The sequence below is a fragment of the Schistocerca nitens genome, chromosome 5 (assembly GCF_023898315.1).
Source record: "Schistocerca nitens isolate TAMUIC-IGC-003100 chromosome 5, iqSchNite1.1, whole genome shotgun sequence".
Lineage (NCBI taxonomy): Eukaryota > Metazoa > Arthropoda > Insecta > Orthoptera > Acrididae > Schistocerca > Schistocerca nitens.
In genome coordinates, this window is record NC_064618.1 from 120722728 (window position 1) to 120746578 (window position 23851).

The window sequence follows — 23851 nt, forward strand, 5'->3', positions numbered from 1 at the left end:
CTTTGAATGATCGAAAATTAGTGAAATAGGCTAATTGAGTTATGTGTATATTATGGTCTTCTTCTTTGAATTAAATGTCTTAGCTGGTGATGAACAACCGTTTCGATTTAGTTATATTACACCATTTGAAAAAAATGTAAGGCAAACACATTTTCTGTTCGTTCCCAGTAACGTAAATGCTCAATAAGAGTAATCGAACGGTAAACAAAACGTTCTTTTGTCAAAGTTTCCTCCCTAACGACACAGTGGATTCAGTATCGTGTCCAGTTTCCATCCTCCTCTACAACAGCATTTAGCCGCCGGGGAACAGAGGCAACAAGTTTCCGGATGAACCTGTTATTCTGCGACAGCTTTTCCCATGAATTATGAACTGCATCGAATAGCGATGTCTTGGTTGTTGGTGCATGTCTTCTACACCTAATAATTTTCCCCATCTTTTCCCAAAAGTGCTCTACAGGGTTGAGGTCAGCACCTTTTGGAGGCCAGTCTGGGAGATCGATGTCTCCATTCATTTGTAACCATTGTTTTACACCATTCGCTGTTTGGACTGGGGAACGGTCATGTTGGAATATTATACTGCCTCCCGAAAACCTCAGACGAACAGAAGGAAGCATTATGTTCTCCAGTATCTGGCAGTAGTAATGACTAGCAAGTGGACGGTCCAGTTCCCACAAAACGCCACAACCATTTGCTGACATCCATTCCCATACTGTGACAGACGTTCGTCCACACCTTTGCCTCTAATGAACGTAGTTTCTGTCAAATCTCGCTTCACGTGGATGATATACAGGGGTAGAACTATTTGGCGCAGTAGAAAAGACCTTGTCGTTCGTAAATATAACTTGCTCCCAGTATGAAAGTGACTTATTCCCGTACTCCAGAGGGAAGTTTAACCTGGCAGCCCTTTCCTTATTTCTGTGATGGTCCTGAATGGCTCATCATTACTGCATTGGAGTATACTATTGTCTTGATACTCCGTGGTAGTCCGTGGATGCATGGGGTGACGACGGCTGTTGACTTGGCCTTCATCCGCCATCCTCTTTACCCAGAGATGAATCGTAGATTTGCTGTATCCTAGGGCACAGGAAAGGCGCTGATACAGTATCCCTCTTCATAATACGCAAGAATGTGACCTTTATCGAATTACTTGAGCTGAGACATAGCCGGTAAGATCCTAGTGACAAGGTAAGAGGAAACGTAGTGCCATACAAGCGGGACAGCACTTTCTTCACCTCAGAAGTCACGTTCATTCCTGTCTACATGCTACGAAAAATAATTCATAAATAAGTTCCTCTTAAGTATTATTTTGATTACCATGGCAACTTTTTGTCTCTAACCTTCATACTGTAAGATGGCAAGAACTATGTCCCTTACATGAAGTCATTAAAGATCATCTAACTCATGTTGAGCGAACAGTAGGGCTGAACAAAAGTGACTGACAAGGCACAATGCATCTTGTAGAGGGTATAGTATGGACGTATTAGAATAATTAATGTCGGGTGATGGTTTTAAAGTAATTCACACGACATGAAAACTTTGTGGAAACGCGTCGATTTACTGGAGGCTAGTTTATCCCAAGGAAGTAATCAGAGTTGACTGCGGCCAGGCTGGGGAGTGGCGAATGGAAGCGACAATAGGCAGCTTAGGATGGCTCAAACTCTGCGAAAGCAGTATCGAGCGCGGCCTCCAGCTGCCTTAAGATGAGTGACAGTGAGCGGGTAGTTGACTCCATGCTGGTGTAGCGGGAAGCAGATGGAGAACTTGTACGCCTGTTGATAAATGTCCGTGTCCCGCTTTCAGTGAAACATGCGACAAAGTCACGCAAAGCTATGGTGGAGCGGTCAACAGAGGCCAAAATATGCCTTTTTGTGACTATAGCAACTTCACGCTGAATTTACAGTCCGCAGAGTCTGAAGTACATCAGGTGAAGAGCGACAGAATGAAATACGCTGGCCTTTGATGGGAACGTAGGACCAAGGAATTTGAAGTACTCTCCTGGGAGTCAGAATTCCGGAGAAATTGGTGTTTTGTGCTGACGCTAACCTTGATGGGTGGCCTGGGAGGAGCGAAATAGCAGAACTTGAGAGGAAGGGAAATTTTGTGGGAATTTGTTCACTTCCCAGAGCAGGTATTGATCGGCGCTGGGAAGCGACGCATAATTAACGCGACTTGCACTGCAATTGGCGCAAGCGATTTGCTGGAGGGGAGACTGAGGCGAAGAGCAGACTGGGAGAAGCCCCGTAATGGTCTTCCGTTCCCAGCTTGCCTAGAGTGCGGATATGGCGTTCTTTACTCAGCTTGCCTAAGAGAGATTGAGCTTGGAGATAGAGAGATTTCGTTCAGCTATGTACTGAGCAAGATAGCTAGAAGTGAATATACGAGTGCAGCCTTGCAGCACGATGAGGTTGGGTGAAGTCGGCATAATGACGTCGCCCCGCCACGCTGAATTTGGTAATATTGCGCCCGCTCCGGCCACTGATTAAGCAAAGTTCCCACAAGGGTTTCATGGGCTATGTACTGTAGAATTCTTTTCGCACTTCCCATTTGGCCTGGGTCAGTCGATAGGAATTACTTTTGATTTATCCGCTTTACTCCACGCAAACGCAATTTATTACCACTGCCTGTTAGGAGAGTCATGTAATGTGATGCTTGAAGGTCGTGAGGTAAAATAAATCTGTGCTAATCGACTGCATCTGTTTTCAATCAAGTAGTTAATATCCCAAGCCACTTTTTTAATTAATTTTATGTTCAACATATGCATCTGGTGTTCAATAGCTGAATATAACATCAATGTGCACCCCTTTTTAATTAAAAGGGATCAATTCTGAATCAATTAATGTCAACACTGCCATCGCAGTTCAATCAGGAGTCACAGGGCCTTATTACATTCTTTGCGTTATCTGACATTGCGGCAGTTTTGGACTCTCTGTTGATCTGTTAGTCAATGAACACACACCAAAACCAGATAAGTGACGGGTGGAGTGCTACAATACATAGTAATAATGAAATGGTATTCAGAGATTTAAAGCAACATTTAGATTCATGCAGTGATTCAGATCATGGTTCTCTCGCTAAAGCACGCAATATACGTCTGTAACAACACATTCAGCCAATGGCGGGTTAGGGTAGTGGTTAAAGCGCTAGGTTTGAAAAATCTTAGAACGATGTACGAATCCTGCCGTTACAATTATTTTTTAGTTTCATGTAAACAACGAGCTATTGGTTTAGATGGAAAATGCTACTTTTATCGTTTACATTATTTGTAGTATTGTTTGTATACGTGTGGTGTGCGTACTATAAGACCTTCGGTACACACACCATCAGATTATCTGACTTGTCGCTCTAACGAAGTAGGCGAGTGTCAGCAATATGTCTCGTGGTCTTATCGTGGCGTGTTTATCTTCTGCCGTTATGTCAGACGATAGAAATGCCACTTGCACACTTAGAGTATCAGATTGACGGTGACCAACTCTAAACAGAACTTGATTAATTTTCACACATATTTATTAAAATAATAAAAGTCATCGATATTACGTAACTTGATTCTGGATGCTGTTTACAATTGACAATCTGAAGTTCCTTTGGTCTTGATACGTTAATCTTATTCTCAAATATCTCTGATACCTGACAAAGTGTCTATACATTTCTCTTCATGGCTATGTACAGGAATATGATAATCTTATTAGGCGCAGACTGAAACTTGACTACAGACATATGCAGACTAATGCAGACTAATGCAGACTGACTAATCGGAGGTCTGTACACTCGTTATAATACCTCGAGCGTTCAGGTATCACTGCGCGAGTGTCATCCGCGAGGAGAAAAGGTTCTACGTCAGCAGCAATCTCATTGGCTGCGTTACATATTAATACGCGGGAATGTTGTGTACGCGATGACTACGCGGAGCTATGTACACAACAATACGCCTTCGAATGTTCTGTGGAGGAAATCAAGAACATTTAATCTCCAGTAGCTTCCGCATTATAAATACGCCTCAGTTTCAAGATGAACTCAGCCTTCAGTATACAGGGCCAAATATCTCACGAAATAAGCTCGTCTAGCTTGAAGGGGGAAACCAGATGGCGCTATGTTTGGCCCGCTAGATGGCGCTGCCATAGGTCAAACGGATATCAGCTGCGTTTTTTTTAAAATAGCACCCCCATTTTTATTACACATTCGTGTAGTACTTAAAGAAATATGAATGTTTTAGCGAAAAAAGTGGTCCAACTAAAACATTCATATTTCCTTATACTACACGAATGTGTAATAAAAATGGCTGTTCCGATTTTTAAAAAACGCAGTTGATATCCGTTTGACCCATGGCAGCGTCATCTAGCGGGCCACCCATAGCACCATCTGGTTTCCCCCTTCAAGCTAGACAACTTTCGTTCTTTGTAGTTTTTTCGTTTGACGCTTATTTCGTGAGATATTTGGCCCGTCGAGATCAATGGACCACCCTGAACAATACTTCTGTATTTCTAGCAGTACTATACCTACAGGTGCTAAACGCTGCTTCAACTAATTTCTACAGCTGTACAAACACAACTCGTGATGCTCTTAGGATAAGTACTTACGCAGTGCCGTCAGACGAAGAGATATACCTGCCCCAGACTTTGGGGACTTTGATTTAAAACTCTCCCTGCCTCGACAATGAGCATTTCATTATTGTGAAATCAGAGAACGTTGTTTCTTAAGATTAACTAAAGGCCTTCACCTACAACCACATTAAAATACTGGGCTGTGGATTTATGACAGGCCACATTTTGTCACATTTCGGTGGCAGGAAGGAAGAGAGCTGATCAATAAGTAAACAAATTTTCAAAAATTCAAATGGCTCTGAGCACTATGGGACTTAACCTCTGAAGTCATCAGTCCCCTAGAGCTTAGAACTAATTAAACGTAACTAACCTAAGGACATCACACACATCCGGGCCCGAGGCAGGATTCGAACCTGCGACCGTAGCGGTCGCGCGGTTCCAGACTGTAGCGCCTAGAACCGCTCGGCCACCGTGGCTGGCTAAACAAATGGGGAAATGACATTGATATATATAGAGCCCTGTACCACACACCTTAATGTGGGTTTTTTAAATATACTATATTGCATACTGCATATGCTCTTTTCGGTAGTTTATTAAACACGATACACAAATGTAAGGGAGATATTAATCAGCAGGAATGTAACTCCCATATGAGTGACAACAGTCTGACCAAGTCATCTGTAAAGCATACACTTGACATTTAACGGCAGACATTAACATCCCTGCATTTTGAATAGTGTTTTACCTCCAGATTTCGCATTTTACAAGCATTGTTGCTAGGTCGCACAGTGGTTCAGAATCCGTATTAAACACAATATCCCTTCATTACCAACAGCGTCAGAGCCTCTTTAAATGACACAATAACAAAGGAGGCAGAAGCCGAAGTCACAAACTTTGTCGCCAGTAAACTAGCATTAAAAAGGTTATTTCATTTAATTTAGGAATGGTTATTCGTTCACAGTGTTCATATTTTATTTGAACTTGAGATGTTACAACTTTGGCCGTCGACTTCAGTACGTATTCGGATCTCTAGGAATGGAACGTGTCTGAGTTTCAATCCTAGTCCAGCACAAACACATTGATAATTTAATTTTTCGCCCTAGTATGTGCACACTGACCTACCACCGAGAAATAATTTGCATTTTTAATGTCTGTTCATGATTAGTCAACAATAACTATAGTTACCGTTATTTCTAGTGAAACATGCGAACATCTCACTACCGGTGAGCAAGCAGTTGATACTTAACGTCTATTTATGGATGGGAAACAGCGACAGTACGCGCCGGGTTCGATTTCCAGACAAGCAAAACAAATTCTACCCTCGTCTCACATTCATAAAGCTGGCTGCTGGTAAATAAATTCGATTTCTAACACACGATTTTACTTAGTTAACAATCCGATAACGTGCTGGGTAGAAAATCCCGTCACAATATTTTAAATCACAGCATTCCAATTTTCAGCGTATGGATACTAGGTTATTTGTGAAGGAGAGTTTATTAAGCGTCTTTCGTTGTTAGTTAACAGGGCGATATTGGTTTTGGTGTAGTAGAAATAATTTCGTCAATTCGTTTCAAGTTCAGATGTGTTAACTAATACTGGTGAAAACCTTCATATTTCACGTCTCTGTACGGTTAGTTACCACTGATGATCGTTAAGTTGATCAAGTCCTGGGCAGGTGCGAAAGTGTCTATTAGTTAGTAGTGGCTACGTCAGCTCGGTTTTTGTCCAGATCCAGAAGAAAAAATTTCGTCATGTCAATAGTTCTAACATTTGGGCAAATAATACTTTATGAATAATCAGCACAGTCACGTTTTTGGTTATACTCCATTAATATTACGGCTTCTATAGAGCGTTTACCGCTGGTAACCGCGTTTTCTATATTTAGTTCCTTGAACGACCTGTTTATGCAAAAACCAATCGTCACTGGGAAATTTTGCAGGTAAAGGAAATCCTTATACAGAGGAAAAATACTTCCAACTGTCATAGACCTTTATTAGTCTAGACATTGTCTCAGAATATATCGATCATGCAAACATTTACTTTGTTTAAGTATTGCTATGTAGTTTATGTACCATAGTTAGTTGTTTCTGGTTGTATAGAGATGCTAATGTTTTTGAAAATCATTGTAACCTGTACAAGCGCTATTGACTAACTCATCTCTAATTACATGTTTTTCTAGTTTTTGAAGTATCATGGTGTGATATTACTTCGCATTGGTTGCCTTAAAGAACAGTGTTGTCTAGTGGTCTCTCGTGGTATCCATTTTGTATAGTCGAACGACTATACCTCAAAGCAATGAGAGGACCCGCTAGACAGCTACGTTATGTTGGTTGCATGAAAATCAGGCCGATCACAATTCATGTCGTTCGGATCATCTGTGCGTGATAGTAAATAAGCACACCTGCATCCATTCATGTCCAGTGTGCATTCTGACGGAGTTGGGAAAATCCAGCAGGATAATGCGATGCCTCACACGTTCAGAATTGCTATAGGGTTGCTTTAGGTGCACTCTTCTGAGTTAAACTCCCTTGATATGAACATTATTGAGTGTATCTGGGACGCCTTTCAACTTGCTGTTCAGAAGAGATCTCCACTATCTCGTGGTCTTACGGATTTATGGACGGTCCTGCAGGACTCATGGCGTCAATCCCTTCCCTGCACTACACTAGAAATTAGTCAAGTGCATGCCATGTCGTGTTGCAGCACTTCTAGGTACTCGTGGGGGCCCTACGTGATGTTAGGCCAGTGTACCAGTTTCTTTGGCTCTTCAGTGTAATCAGTGGCGGATGTACACATAGGCCCGATAGGCACGGGCCTAGGGGCGGCATCTTAAAGAAGGCGGCATTTTTTGCTCTGTACTCATTGTAACTTTTTACGTTTTAAATAAACTGCGTTTGCAAACGACAAAACATTTTAATTTTATTAAACAACTTACTAGTTTGAATAAGCCTTAAGAACGTAATTCGACAGTAGAAGCTTGGAAATATACATCGCTTATTTGATGACTGAATGGAAATTTAACATTGGGTTTCTGTCTTGTATCATCTTCATGATTGTTCAAAATATTTTGAAGTAAGCTGTCAGAACGTCAACCTATAATACAATGTTTATAATATTATTATTCCGAGAAGGTTGTGGGCTTCTATTTTACCCTATCAAATTTTCCCCGTGAAAATACCGGGACCCCTGAAAAGCAGTGATAAAATAATCAGCGGTTTCTAAACACTGTAACATGTATTGGCCTCGGTATGTAAAACCCGACTCTACTTAAATTTCTTGTAGAAGTATCAAGTCAACCCTCCATTGTTGTAATTAATGTGAAAGCTTCTTGGTCTTCAGTATCTGAGCTTTGATTTAATGATACACGTTGAACAAACCTGTTAATACTGGGAATAGATTTTTTTTATTTTTAAACACAAGTTTATACGAAAAGACCATAAACAGAATATCTAATAATGTATGAAATGCACTTCACAACAATCTAAAAATTTTATTTATGTATTTATTTCCTTTTTTTGGCGTCAAAGGTTTATTGTGCTGCAGCCTGCACACTATCAAAGTTCCCACTCTGCGCAATCGAATAGTACGTGGCATTGTCAATTTTATATCAAACTTTTTATCTAACATTTTCTTCTTCGAGAAACGGTTACTTTTATTTGATGTTGGAACGAGAGGTGCATTTGCGTGCAGAAATAACAGCAGTGTTAAGTGACAACACACCACATCAACTGTCAACAAGACTACTTAAACTTTGCAGTCTGTCTGCTCTGCCCACAGAAAGCGATAAAATGTTATAAGAATGAGTGGGATAAGAGAAGATCCAGCACACCTCACTGCAAGAAACTGCAAAAATTATTTGCTTTTTAAATCAGAAAGACAGTGTCAAGAATATTCAGAACATATTTGCGTTCCAGCTAAAATTCCGGTGACGCGGGAAACAGACGCCAAAATGGGGACTGTCCGTTTTCTTTACGAGACGAATTCCAACCGGAAAATGTGCTTCTACTGTTCACTGACAATAGACAAACAGGCGACAATGAATTAAATAAATTAAATTATTCTGCACTGTCCTACTTTCATACTTTCATAGCATAGTTACGTCGCGTAATCCGAATTGATCTGTTCATTGGTCTGTATCTAAAAAAAAATCTCTTTGTGCTCGTGTGCCATTTTTAAAATAAAAAGCTTTGTGCTCATGTGCAGTGTAGTAATGTCTTTCTTCCATATTATAACTTTTCTTCTTTTCTTTTGATTGTTGGTTGACAATATTGTAAGTGCCTTAACATAAATAACAGTGAAAAACGAAAACGTGCAAAATTAATTGGGGTGGCATTTCGGGAATTATCGGAGGAAACGTTAGAACGATAAGCCTATTTTTGCAAAAAATGTTGCTCGTTCGACTTCAGGAAGTACGGGTGAAATATCTGGCACTGCAGCTGTTTTAAAAGAAGTAAATATAGACGAAACAAAAGTTAAAAATGAAGATCAAATTGTTCCTAATATCAAGTTACACGAAATACTAAGTGTCAAGTCAGACATTGCAAAAAGAGATAACCTCGTTAGTGATGATCCTGCAGAATGGTGTGTCAATGAATCAACAATCGACATTCACTTACAAAGTGGCCTTAATAGAAATTGTAACGGTGATTTTTCAAATTCAAGAAGATCAATAGGTGATAAAACCAGATATTTTGACAAAAATGCATTTTACTGTAAACTGTTTAATGGAGAATCAATTTTGCGTGATTTTCTAGTACACTCCTGTAGCACCGGTGCTGTTTTTTATGCCCCATGTTAATTGTTCGAAGATGAGTGTGCGATTGCTCCTAACGGTATTGCAGACTGGAAAATTATTAGTAATATTTTATCACATCATGAGAATTCACTTGAACACAAAATTTCTGAGTTATCACTTTCAACAAGATAAAGATCACTTGGAATAATACATAACCATTTTGAGTCATATGTTGAGACAGAGAAAAATGCACTGGCGCAATGTATTGAAAAGTGATCATTTTCTCGCAGAGCACATTGAACGATATGGAAATTGACGGCAGGAACATACAAGTTATCTTTCTTCAACCATCTTTGATGAAACAATAGAGCTTCCTTCTGAATGAATAAAAAGAATTATCATAGGTGAAATAAAAGAGGTCAATTATTCACTATTATAGTAGATTCTACTGTGTACATTTCACGTATTGATGAATTATCTTTGATATTAAGATATCTGAACGAGATTGGGGAACGTGTTGAACGTTCCGTTCTGTTTTTAACAAACCCGGGACACAAGACCGAAAACCTAGCTGACGTCATACTGAAAGTCCTGTCTACAAATTCCATTGATATTACAGACACAAACTCTGTTGGCAGTATAGTAGCACTAAAAAAGTTTATTTCATTTAATTTAGGAATAGTTGTTTCGTTCACAGTGTTCATATTTAATTTGAACTTGAGACGTTGCAGTTTTTGGTCCTCGACTGCAATTCGAACATAGAACACTAAGAGGGGAACGTATCTGGGTTGCAATTCTGGTACAGCACAAACATATTCATAATTTCATTTTAAGCCCTTGCATGTGCACACTGACCTACCACCGAAAAATAATTTGCATATTTTATGTCTGTTCCTGAATAGTCAACAATAACAATAGGTACCGTTATTTCTAGGAAACATTCGAGCATCACACTACTGGTGAGCAAGCAGTTGATACTTAACGTCTATTTATGGTTGGGAAACAGCGACAGAACGCGCAGGGTTCGATTCCCGGGCAAGCTAAACAAATTGTACCCTCATCTCATATTGATACATCTCGCTACTGGTAAATAAATTCGATTTCTAAGAACTCATTTTACATATTTAACAACCTGATAACGTGCTGGGTAGAAAATCCAGTCACAGCATTTTAAATCATAGTATTCCAATTTTCAGCACATGGATACTTAGTTACTTGTGAAGGAGAGTTTATTAAACGTCTTACGTTGTTAATTAACAGGGTGATAAAGGTTTTGACGTAGTAGAAATAATTTCGTCAATTCGTTTCAAGTTCAGATGTGTTGACTAATACTGGTGAAAACCTTTATATTTCACGTCTCTTTACGGCTAGTCAGCATTGGTGATAGTTGTCTTGATCAAGTCCCGGACAGGTGTGAAAGTGTATTTTAGTTAGTAGTGGCTACGTCAGCTCGGTTTCTGTTCATATCGAGAACAAAAAATTTCGTCATGTCCTTTGCAGTTCAAACATGTGGGCAAATAATTATTCATGAATAATTAGTACAGCGACGTTACTGATTATACTCCATTAATATTGTGGTTTCTATAGAGCGTTTACCGTTGCTTATCGCGTTTTCTTTAACTAGTTCCTTTAACGACCAGTTTATTCAAAAACCAATCGTCACTGGGACATTTAGCAGGTGTGGGAAAACTTTATACAGAGGAAAAATACTTCGAACTGCCATAGACCTTTATTAGTCCAGACATTGTCTCAGAATATCTTGTTCATGCAAACATTTACTTTTTTAAGGGTTGCTACTTAGTTTATGTGCAATTTTTAGTTGTTTCAGATTGTAATGAGATGGTAACGCTTTTGAAAATCATTGTAACCTGTACAAGCGTTGCCGGCCGTGGTGTCAGAGCGGTTTTAAGCGCTACAGTTTGGAACCGCGCGACCGCTACGGTCGCAGGTTCGAATCCTGCCTCGAGCATGGATGTGTGTGATGTCCTTAGGTTAGTTTTGTTTAAGTAGTTCTAAGTTCTAGGGGACTGATGACCTCAGACGTTATGTCCCATAGTGCTCATAGCCATTTGAACCACTTTGTACAAGCGCTACGGACTAACTCATCTCTAATTACGTGTTTTTCTAGTTTTTGCAGTATCATGGTGTGATGTTACATCGCACTGATGGCCTTAAAGAACAGTGTTGTCTAGTGGTCTCTCATGGTATCCATTTTGTGTAGTCGAACGACTGTACCGCAAAGCGATTAGAGGACCCGCTAGACAGCTATGTTATGTTGGTTTCATGCAAATCAGGCGGATAAGAATTCAGGTCGTTCGAATTCTTTTGCGCATGATAGTACATTTGGTCACCGGCAGATTTTTGTGATTTTGGTGTAGAGCACTGAGTGCTGAATACATCCGGTATTAAAATACGTACTTTCACCGTTGCATGTAAATGTCGCAAGATGGTGGAACGACCACAGATATTTCACATCTGCTTCTCGAGCACACTGATATGGATGACTGTAGAGTAAGGCATTTAAACCATTTTCATCATAGGCCGACGTCTTCCTAAAAGCGGAGACTCACTAATGTCAAAAACATCCTTATAAAAATGAGGAAACATTTTATTGCGGTGCTCTGTCCAATTCCATTATCCCCATACAAGGCGCAAATGTTTCTGGCAGCCGGCGGTGCTCTCATACACCTACTGAACTCAAACACAATTAATAACTTGATAAAATAAATGAGATCTCTGAGATGTCTGCAGAAAGTCGGATTTCTAGCCCTCGGGCTCTGGATAAAGGCGTCTCTGGAACTGAGAGGGGACGAGGGCGAAGAGGTGGTGCAGGGCTGTGAAAAACAGAACATGGACAGATAGTTATTTTTCTGTTATTCAAGTGAAAGTCAAGGCTAGCTGCCTGTCACTGTTATCTTTTATTGTAAGAGCATTTCAACAACTACTCCACATGGTGATTATATGTTCCATAACTCAAAATTGATGTCTGATTTCTCTTTCTCTCCCTTTCTTTTTTCTTCGGGTGAAACACTTTGTCTGTTTATCACAAAGCAGTATCATATGAGTATAAATTCGACGAGGTCATAATGTATCACCAAATTACTAAAAATTCTAGCATAACAATAACTTAGGCTCCTACGAGTTGTTCTCATGTCACTCCAGCGATGTTGGCCTCGTGGATCACGATGTGTGACGTCAGGATGATCTTGAAGTTGAAATTTCATAACACGATGTGTCACAGTTGTGAAAGACTGTTGAGCTCAGTCATATTCCTTTGTGTGGCTGCTACTACATTATCTGCAAATTTAGAGATTACATTATTACAACGGTACGAGCGCTACTTTAAGGAACTAGGTAATTATAATATTACTTTTCATGATTATACTAACATGCACTTTCCCGACAGTACTTTGAAACACAACAATGTAAACTTAGTATAAGTTATCTCTCCATTATATTGGAAAATGTTTACGTAGATTAACTTAGATCTGCATGGGAAGAGCTGTAGGATCCCATTATTCATTTTGTTGTGATAAGGTGTTGTCAAAAGCCACAGACGCCACAGCCCCCCCCCCCTTCCCACTCCACCTCCTCTACCATCATATCAAGGTGGTAACAGCTATATGTTTCATCTCAGCTGAAACAAATTACCTCTTTGCTCTTCTCAGGAATATATCTGGGATGAAAGAACCATTAATTATGGTTAACACTAGCAGTGGCTGTGCTATGCTTCCCTGGCTGGTAAAGAGACTGAACGTCGCGCTGTATTTGGGCAATGTCCACCTCCCACAGAAAGTCTCGTGGAAGCCTTCCATACTTACATGTCTTTGTGGAACAGTTAATCATGTTTAGTATTTTAATTCTAATCATCTCCTCATTAATTCACCCGCCAGGATAGCCGAGAGCTCTAACGCGTTGCTCCCTGGACTCGGGTAGGCGCGTCGGCCCTGGATCGAATCCGCCCGACGGATTAACGACGACAGCCGGTGTGCCGGCCAGCCTGGATGTAGTTTTTAGGCGGTTTTCCACATCCTGCTCGGTGAATACCGGACTGGTCCCCACGTCCCGTCTCAGTTACACGACTCGCAGACATTTGAAATCACGATTTGCACTAGACGCAGACAGCTGGGGTACACTAATACCGTCCCGGGGGGGGGGATGGTATGGGGTGGAGGCAGGAAGGGCATCCGGCCATCGCTTAAAATTAACGATGACAAATCCGTACTTAACCCTGCCGACCCTGCGCACAATGCGGGATAGCAATAGAAAGAAAGAAAGAAAAGAAATCTCCTCATTAATTCGTAAACATTTTGTACTCGCTATCCCATGCCTATGAGATTCTCAGGAACAGATCGGCATTAGAATCAGAAAAGAGGCACATGACTTCCCCTTATTGGAAAATGACATTATTCACCTCAAGAAGCGGTCTTTGAACTGTCCTGGAGGCTTGCAAATAGTGGAAAGGTGAATCACGTTTGTAATGAAATCAAGACACTCTTGGGATCCTCTCTGATGTTCGAGCAGCCACTTGGCTTTACCGCGCACACTTAACATCGACAAGTATTTGTTTCATCAACTTCGTTTGTTCAACGACCCAAACGTATGCAAGTCGTAGAACGTTCGAAGACCAGTGTCAGAGACGCTGGGAATCACCTCGCGAGATTAACAGAGGAGAACGCATCCATAGAAATGCGGAAATAGCTGTGCTAGCCGTTTGGGTAGCAGTTATTATTATTCTACTCTTCTGTATACCCCAGGAGCATGAGATGACAGAGACCCATGGTAAGTTCTGTTAATTAAAGTCTCTAAAATATAGGGACATGATGACGAGTTATGGGCCCTGTGGTTCATTGCTTCGTGCGTGGCAGGTAAATGAACAAAGAGTGTTCCACAATATACTTAAAAAATGGTCTGTGAACTGAGAGACTTGAAATTGCTTTCATTCTTGGCAAACATGACCATATTAGCTTTATCTCTCATCTTTTCTCACAATTGCAGTCATTCTGTTAATTCAAGAACAATTCTGTAGTTCAGTGACTTCAGTAGTTTTAAAATCAGTCTCACAGGGATACAATGATCTCTCCTATAGGAAAGGCTGCAGAATCTTCTCACAGACTTCGAGTAACACTGGATATGTAAATTTACCCAACAGGATTTCGCAGGGACAAAGCAAACCCGATACTTGCTAAGCTCCATGGGTATACCGTTTATACTTTCCTGTGAGTTGTACAATTAGTTACGAACCTTGCCGCGTGTCTCTGAATTCTTTCAGGGTCTGCTTGGGAGTCCAAACATTGGGCAATATAGCAGGACAGTTTACAGTATTGTTTTGTGCTTAACTGCCTTTACAGATTCACAGATTTCCTCTGCCAAGTATCCATAACACGTATTTTAGTCGCCCTTTGGCCTTACTTATTTTCTGTGTTAATACAACTCCCTAGAATTATCTTCATTCACAACCGAAGTTATAACAGTATGAAAGTGCCATGTAACGTACTTACTGACAGAAATGTACTACATGGTTGGATATGCAAGTGATCTGTATATAAGAAAAACCAGAAAATCAATAACTTCGTCCCCATTTGGCGTACAGAATGTCTCAAACATTTTGGGTCATATTGAAATAGATGATAGTGGAACCACAACGGATTACACTGAGATAGGGAACCAGTCGTCGGAATACATTTTATTGTGTTATTGGCATACATAGAGTACACTGCACTAACAATGTAGCTCATAGTAATAGTTCGAAGCGAAGACCACCAATCCCAATGCATGTCTTGCAACTGCGCATGCAGTTCTACCGCTCTCGCAAAGATCCAGGATGTCAGTTGTACACTGGAACAGGCAATGATTCATAAACAGTGTACACCCCTGACCACCAAACAGATATACTGTGCATAACAAAGACGCACTGAGCTCATGTGTCATGTCAACCGCAAGTCAAGTGATCCCAAAGTGCTTCATCCTAACTGGAAGTTTATCTCAGTGAATACCACCTTACCTGAGAAGGAGCCGTTCATGCCACAGAGAACCGGATAAGGTTCTCCACCAAAGACATGTTCGAACACCGGACTTCGAGGAAGTATTGTTGGATCGTGTGGCCGTCCGCCCAGCAACAGGCACCCATCAATTTGCTGTGGAATGCACACTTCGAAGGGTACAGTGTGGAGAGTGGTGATAAAACAGGTATTTCTCCACTATCGTTATGAACGTGTACAAGCACTGTTGCCAACGCATGTTGAACCATGCGTTCACTTCTGTCAATTGATTGTCTACCACGGTGATGGAGAGCTGAACTTCGTACAGTTTATGTTATTGATGGATGCCTCATTCACCTGTGATGGTGTGTTCAACAGCCACAAGGTTACGTCTGGAATATAGACAATCTCTAGCCCCACCCACATCGGTGGCCACCAGCAACGATTTTCTGTCAATGTATGGTCGGGTATCGCCCCACATTAGCTAACAGGACATTATTTGCTGCCTCCACTTTTGAGTAGTTCTCGTTACTTGGTGTTTCTGCGAAGTGTGCTGCCACAGTTCCTGGAGACTGTAACCATTGTTTACTGCGAAACGACGTGGTTTCATCAAGAAGATTCCCCAGCCCACTTCGATGATAATGTCCACGAGCACTTACTTAACATATACTCTCATCGATGGATGATTGGAAGGGGAGGTCCTATCCGAACGCTGTTTCTCACATCTATGGACTTTTTCTCCTGGGGTTACGTCAAGACGTTGATGCAGGGAACCACCGTAGGAACGGATGAAGACCTGCTTGCTGAGGTCCAAGCTGCCTGTCTCCTGCTACAACAGACACCAGGCATCCTTTAGAGAGTGCAGCAGACCTTCATGCGCCGCTGCCATGCATGTATTGAGAATGGCGGTCAACACATTCATAATAACTACGAGCTATGTTGTTGTAATATGTTGGACCTTTTTTATGTCTATAAGACAATAAACATGCGGTTTCGACGATTGATTCCCCTACCCACTATCACCTATTTCCATTTGACCCAGAATGTTTGAGACATCCGGCACATGAAATTATTACACTATGTGTTTCTCATTCAAAAGTCAGAGAAATGTAGGAAATCGTCTTATGTCTCATGTGAGAACGAGGAATGTCTGCCAACGTGTTGAGAGTGACAGGATGGTGGCCTGTCGAGATTGTGGTTTATATTCCTGCTACGTGCATGCTCGCAGTGTAAAGGTACCAAAGAGTACGAACACCGAGGAGGAAGAGCATTGCCAGATACCATCCACCAGTGTCATACAGGCCCAGTAAACGGCGTAATTCTATTGGGTGCCATTAGCTACACTCACGATCGACTCTGGTTTGCACAGCAGTTGATTTCGAAAGCAACTATTGCTTTCTGACTTATTAAGCCCGTCAACTGTAACATAGCTTCAAGGTACATGTTACTTTGCCTTCCAATAAGATAACACAAGACTACATGATGCTCTAGTTGTTCCATCTTGAAACAGTGAATATTCCAAAGTTGCACTACTCAGCAAGTTCTGTTTATCAGAAACACGTTCAAGAGATCTTGGTCATTGGTTGCTGAGCGACTGTCACGGGAAACCCTCAAAGGCCGCTAGGATGCATGAACACTGGTACAGAGCTGAAGCAAAATGGAAGGACGGTCCCATGTCTTTCTTCAAAGCTTAGTTCAGCTTGATGCCTAACGGGTTATGGTCGCTATTTGTGCCAGTGGTGTCATCTCTGTGTACTAAGTTTCGTACCCTGTACACTCCCACATCACCTAAGTATGTAATCACGTATTCTTCATAGAACATTGTCTATCTACAGTAAGAAACATGTTGCTGTTTGGTATTTTTCTGGAGTTGCAATTTTAGTGTGCAACAGGTTATATTAATGTCAGTGGATGTCAGTGGCAATGCCGCCATACACACACATGTAACTGTCATCATAGAATTTAAGCACCATTGTGGGAGATGGGCACTTGGATGGGTGACCATCCAGACCTCGATTCACTGTTGGTCTGCCAGAGTGCACTCAGCTTCGTGATGCCAATTGAGGAGATACATTAGCGAGTAGTAATGGCTCCAGGTCACGAACCTGACACCTGGTAATTAATGGTAACACTTCTAGCCATGTGACCGGTTTTGGAATTTGATTAAAAAGATTTAAACACATGGCTGAAGATAAAACCTCTAATTTGCACATTTGACATTGTCCCACTCTCCATCCGAAACAGATGATGGACACACAAAATTAAAACTGACAATGGACAGTACTGCGGTGTGAAGACCCGACATCTCTCCAAATCCCCACCCCATGACACTAGTTCAATAATGACGATATGGCGGTCAGTCGATCCAGTTGAGGTATTCGAGGCTGATTCGGACGGAGCTTTGTTTTAGTGAGTACTTATTCTGAATTAGTACAGACGAACTTAACTGTAGTCTCGGAAATGCCACGTAGTAAATTATGGTAAATTTTAATGTGGGTACTGCAGGTTGGTTTACAAATATCATTGAATGAACCGTACTGGTCACATTATATTTAATTTTCACTGAAAACCGGATCTTGCTTTACAGCAACGTAGTGTGTTAGCTGACAGTGATATGGGAAACTTATAGGAGTCATGCACTAATGGTACTCCCAGGTATCTATCATTTTTGAGCACTGCCTCCATCTCGTCAATAGCTTTGGGTAATTGTGAGACTTTGAAGTTTTGATATGTTATGTAGGTTCGAAAATACCGCACCGTTATACTGAAGGGCAACCTCTGAAATGTTTAGTAAGATTTGTATACTGTGTAATGAGTCAAACAAGTAACACACATTACATTGAATTCCTGTAACAATTCTGTTTATATTGATATTTCACATGGCGTAGTTACATAAAAATGTACAAATTATTCACAGACAAAGTGAATAAACAAGCCAGAACTTCATGAATATAAACCATTAACACTCACATTAGTAATTCCACACAAGTAATTTCCCACACCTCAGCTATCAGACGCAGTTCTGAGGGAAGGAAAATTTTATGATGGCAATGCCAGTCCCAATGTTCGGCCGAAACCCACAGAGCGGGACATCTGGCAGACGCAGTGAGATGCCAGAGCCACTGCGCAGGCCTGGGCATTAACAGTCGAGAGAACTTTAGAATAGATTCTCAGGTTCACAGCTCGCGTCGACAGCCGCCACTGTCGTCGCCGACGAAAGGTAAACACGTGCGCTCACGGTACGCCAGCAACTGATTTTCAATTAACTCTCAGAACTGCGGAAGTCTCCGTCTCTTCTATTTTTTTTACTTCTTTTTATTTTGTGTATTCAACCATACCCTGCAGTTAAACATATTCTCTTCAGTCGACGTTGGTCCCGTTCTTGCAGGATCTTCTTCCGCCTGCAGCGATGTCGGAGATCTGATATTTTACCGGATTCCTGATGTTCACGGTACACTTAGAAATGGTCGTACGGGAAGATCCCCACTTCATCACTACTCGGAGATGCTGTATCCCATCGCTCGTGCGCCGATTATAACACCACATTCAAACTCACTTCAATCTTGATAACCTGCCACTGTAGCAGCAGTAACCAATCTAAAAAATCCGATAGACACTTGTTTTCTTATTAGGCGTTACCTACCGCGGCGCCGTGTTCTGCCTGTTTACATATCTGTTTATTTGAATGTCCGCGCCTACACCTGTTTGTTAGGTGCTTCACTGTATCTTATTCACTGTCACACAGATTTAGTATGTGCCATATACAACAGAAAGAAATGTTACTTACTAACACGTCCATTACTGCTATAGCGGTAGTATCTCTTTTCGAAATATATGTCTCATAATGAAGTAATGTATCTGCTATGCTTTTTTTTTATAGGCGTTGCCGACCGCTGCGCAGTATTGTGCCTGTTTACATACGTATCTCTGTATTCGAATACGCATTCCTATACCAGTTTCTTATATATATACATATATATATATATATATATATATATATATATATATATATATATATATAATGTAGTACTTGCAAGTATGTTACTATGTTATCTTTTCTTATACTATTCTCTTCCTTTTGGCTAAGAAACTACTTTTTCAGCATACGTTTCGTGAGGTTAACCTATTTTTGGTGTTATTTACAATTTCAGTGTTCATCTGTGTGGTTCTGGAGATGGGTTTATTGGTTCACCACACTCTAGAGGACCAATTCCACATTTATTACGGCACTTTACATGCATTTTTCACTTTCTGTTGAACGAGTGTGTGTGTTCAGAGTGGGTAATGTGGTAACTGCAACCGTGAGTTAATCTTTCGTCTCTTGCTTATGTTGTGTATGTGTGAATTGATATTTGTATGTGATTTGTTACTGTTTTTCATTTCATAATGTTGCATTATCACTTTGTTCATCTGTTTTGCCAGTTGGTATAATGGTGCATTCTTGAAATCAATTACTGGCCTTACTGGAATAAGTGGTTTGTGAACTTTGGCTTGGCTCTTGACTGCTGATGCTTTTAGGATATTCAGTGTGATGTGTTGTTTTTGTCTATTAGTGGTTTTGTTTTGTGTCTTGCAGGTTCTTTAGTATGTGCTTTTCGAAATGTGCTGCTGAATCAGATTTCAGTTTTATGATATTGCTAACGGAGATGAAATCTTTGGTTTTCTTGTATAAAGTTTTTTATCGATCAGTACTGTGCCAATCACTTTGTCAGCTATTGTGAATTAGATATTATTTGAGTGCAGTCTTTCTGATATCTTAGTGCTGTTGTTTTATGTTTGAAATTTCCCACTTTGCTCATTCTTGATATGGCAATTACACTGTTGGTTTCTTTCTTCACTAGTTCTCATGTTAGTCCACCATTTACAGTGTTATTTTCTGGTTTTGCATTATCTATTAGCATTATTTCTGTTACTACAATGAGATTTTTTTCTTTATTGTTTGTCTGTCTATGTACCAATGTTGTGTTTGAACTCTTTTTATAATAGGTGTCTTTCTACCTCTGTTAATTCTTATCCGTCAGGTTTATAGGTTTTGGATGGAATTTGTGATGATAAGTGTGGTATACTTTGTATTTTTCTTTATGGTTTTAATTTTTAGTTTCTGTTTGTTATATGCACATGGCATGGTTCTTGCTGTATTCTGTTTTCTGTATAATGTTGATCATCACCCTTGGACACTTAACAAATGCAGGTCACTCAAGATGATCATCATATTACATTTTGATAATCATGAATTTCTTGGTATAAACCGTTGTGATTTCCTTTTCTAATCAAGTCTTTCTGCAAACGATGTCGTTCTTTGTGCTACCCTAGAGATGTTTCTGCCATTTACATTATCACAACGTGGAATTATATTATTTATTTTGCAAGTCTCTCCTCATAGGTGCCAGTCGTATAGGGATGCTGATACCCTACATGCCATTAAGTACGATCCTGCTCAATCCTTACATTCCATATTCACATGGCATTCGTAGGATGCTCAACCAAAGTGTGCAGCAGTATCACACAAAAATAATCTTTCATCTCGGTAAGCCACGATCCTGAGTTCCTGACAGTGCCGGTAACTGTTACCCCTAATTACGTGAGCCATTGCGCGACCTTCTCACAAACAACTAAAATTCGAATTCGATTTCTGAACGCAAAAAAGATTTTACATGGCAGCCTTCCTATAGTCTGTCTGTAAACTCAAGAGCGAGCAGCGCTTTTGATGGGGGAAGTGGCCCTTCCCGGAAGAACACTGTCACCGGCCTACAGGGGCACCCAAAATGTGTGGCCCGTTACCTGTGCAGCGGTGTAGATCGGCGTACAGTGATATACGTTGTTTCTGTTCGGGGATCGTAGTTTCCAGTGTCAGTTAATTAACTTCGTATATTCAATGATATACTTAGGTATCCAGAAGTGATGGATAATCGTCCTGCATTGCAAGAAAATGTGCAGAATACGAAGAGGAGGTATCTGCGGAGTAACGAGCGTTCAGTCGTCTCTAATGTTATAACAGCATGTGTTAAGGAGGCGACACAAAAAGAACTGTTTGCTAATTTTACCAGTCCCAATCAAAGAGCTGCAATTTAGGCAAACGTCAGTCTCGCCACAACAGGACACATATGGAATGAGAAAATAAGCTGCATGGTTTACTGGAATCGCCACGAAAGGAAACAAACAATTTGGGGAGGAAACCCATCGTTATAGACAGTTTCACAAAGTCGGTCATACGACAAACGATTGAGGATTTTTACATAAACCAAAACCTAGTGCCGACATTACGGAAATTCCTTACCGTCGTGAAACAAAAAATGATTTTCCTTGGCAGAAAGATGTTTTATAAAAGACACAGGGTGAAATGGTATTTCCCTGGAAAAGATCTGTAAGTAAACGAAAGATTCTGGTAATGAGATGAAAATACCTGATCCAAGTGAGGAAATTAAGGGAGCTAGGCAGAAAATTCTTTTATATTGATGAAACTTGGATGGAAAACAACATTACTTACAGAAAATGTTGGCAGGGCCCTGGCGAATATGGCATTATGGACACTGTTAGCGGAATCAATAGGATCATAATGGTTAATATTGGATCAAAAGATGGGTTATTAACCAATGCACAGTTGATTTATAAACCAGGATGTGCAACGGGATACTACCATGGGCAAATGAAGGACGAAAATTTTTCAGATTAGATATCGACTAAAGTAATTCCGAATCTGCCAACGAACTGTGCTGTTTATTGGAGAACGCTTCACATTACAACAAGGAGCATAATAAAGCTCCAATTAGCTCTTCAAATAAGAGAGAGATGATATATTGGTTATTAAATAAAGTGGAAGCTGATTCTTCAGTGAAAAAAACAAAATTATTTATTTAATTAAACAACATAAGCTGGAGTAAAAAGAATTTGAAATTAATAAAATACTTGAAGCTCATGGCCACATTGTGTTGCGACTTGCACCATACAAATGATACTTAAATCCAATTGAAATGGCGAGGGCAAAACTCAAAAATTTCGTCAGAGGAAGAAATATTTTTGGAGATATTTGCATGACGAAGTTGCTACAGTTGGTGAAAGAAGGTATGTAGTCATTTTATGAGCTCCTATTTTTTATTCGAAACTAAATTTTACAATAACTGAAAAACAGCATATACAAACATTGTCCCGATTGTTACAGGTTTTGAAACGATAACTCAAGATGACTGGAGTGCATACTGCCTCCACCTGGAGAAACTTGAAAGACAGTACTGGGTTAAGGATGGGCTATTGGGGATATACTAGATGCCATAGTTATTAATTTAGAAAGTAACGACGACGACGACGACGATGACAGTGACACTGTTGATGATGACCTCTAAAATACGATGTAGTAAACAGGCAATGAATAATTTCTTAAAAAATACATTGTGTTTCCTTTCAACGGTGACTATGCTCAAACGCTATAAATTTTCTATTGGTAGAAACGTACTACATGGTAGTAAAAGTGTTAAACAGTTTTCCAAGATAAATACACCCAAATGTGGTCCAATGCAATAAATACCTTTATCACTAGTTGTAAAAAATCAGTAATAATATAAGAACTTCATAGTAAATTTAATTAACTCTTCGCTAGTAGAATGTGATTCAATAATTAAAACCTTTGATGCTTATGGAACAGTAGCATTTCAATGTATTCTGTCACAAAGTCTCGGAGATGCGTTCACATATTACTTTTTACTTTTGGTAAGAACTTTATTTGTTAATCTATAGCAATGTTATCCTCTTCAAAATATTCCCCACTACAAACCATACACATACGACAGTGCTTTTTCCAATTCCGAAAACACTTTAGGAACTGTTTCCTCGGTATAATTTATAGGTCTCTTAACTATGCATTTTGAATCTCATCCATGCTTGTAAAAACACTGTCCTTTAAGGCGTGCTTTGAAATGTTTATACCACTTGTATGCCCTTGGTATACTCAGACTCGCCAAAAGCAATATTGAACATTTCTAAAAATTTGATTCACTTTATTCCATTCTTATAACAAAATTTAATACAGAATCTCTAATCTATTTTTATGCAAAACAAGTAATCGATGCTGCTACCAAAACACAGAAACATTTTTGACAACTGACAACAGAGTAAGTACCCATTATGCATAACATTGTATAGATACTTTTCAGACTTGTTCATGAAGACAGGCAAAAAGAGTTATACATCACAAGAAATTATAAATTTCTGGTTACTTTTTAAACTCTCTTCGTATTGCAAGAATTGTTAAGTTTCAATGCAGCCCTTCAAAGGAAACTCCTAAGATTTAGTAGAAACACAAAGTAGGAACAAACTTTAAATTTTACAGATTGACTGCACCATATGGGATTCGCTTTACGAATAGCAATAGAGGAACATACATTGACATGAACAGGTATTCGGTTCTATGTTTGTAATAGAATTCTGACTTCCATTCTTTGTTAATATTATTTACTCTATAATGTTGTGTTTCGGAAGAATCTATCGTCTTTTGTAATCCTTATAGTCCTAACGCATTTGTCTAAAAATAAACGCTGCCGGAACGTATCTGTACACGGCATCGCCACAGATTTAAAGTGCGCGCCGCGGCAGGGTCGGCACTA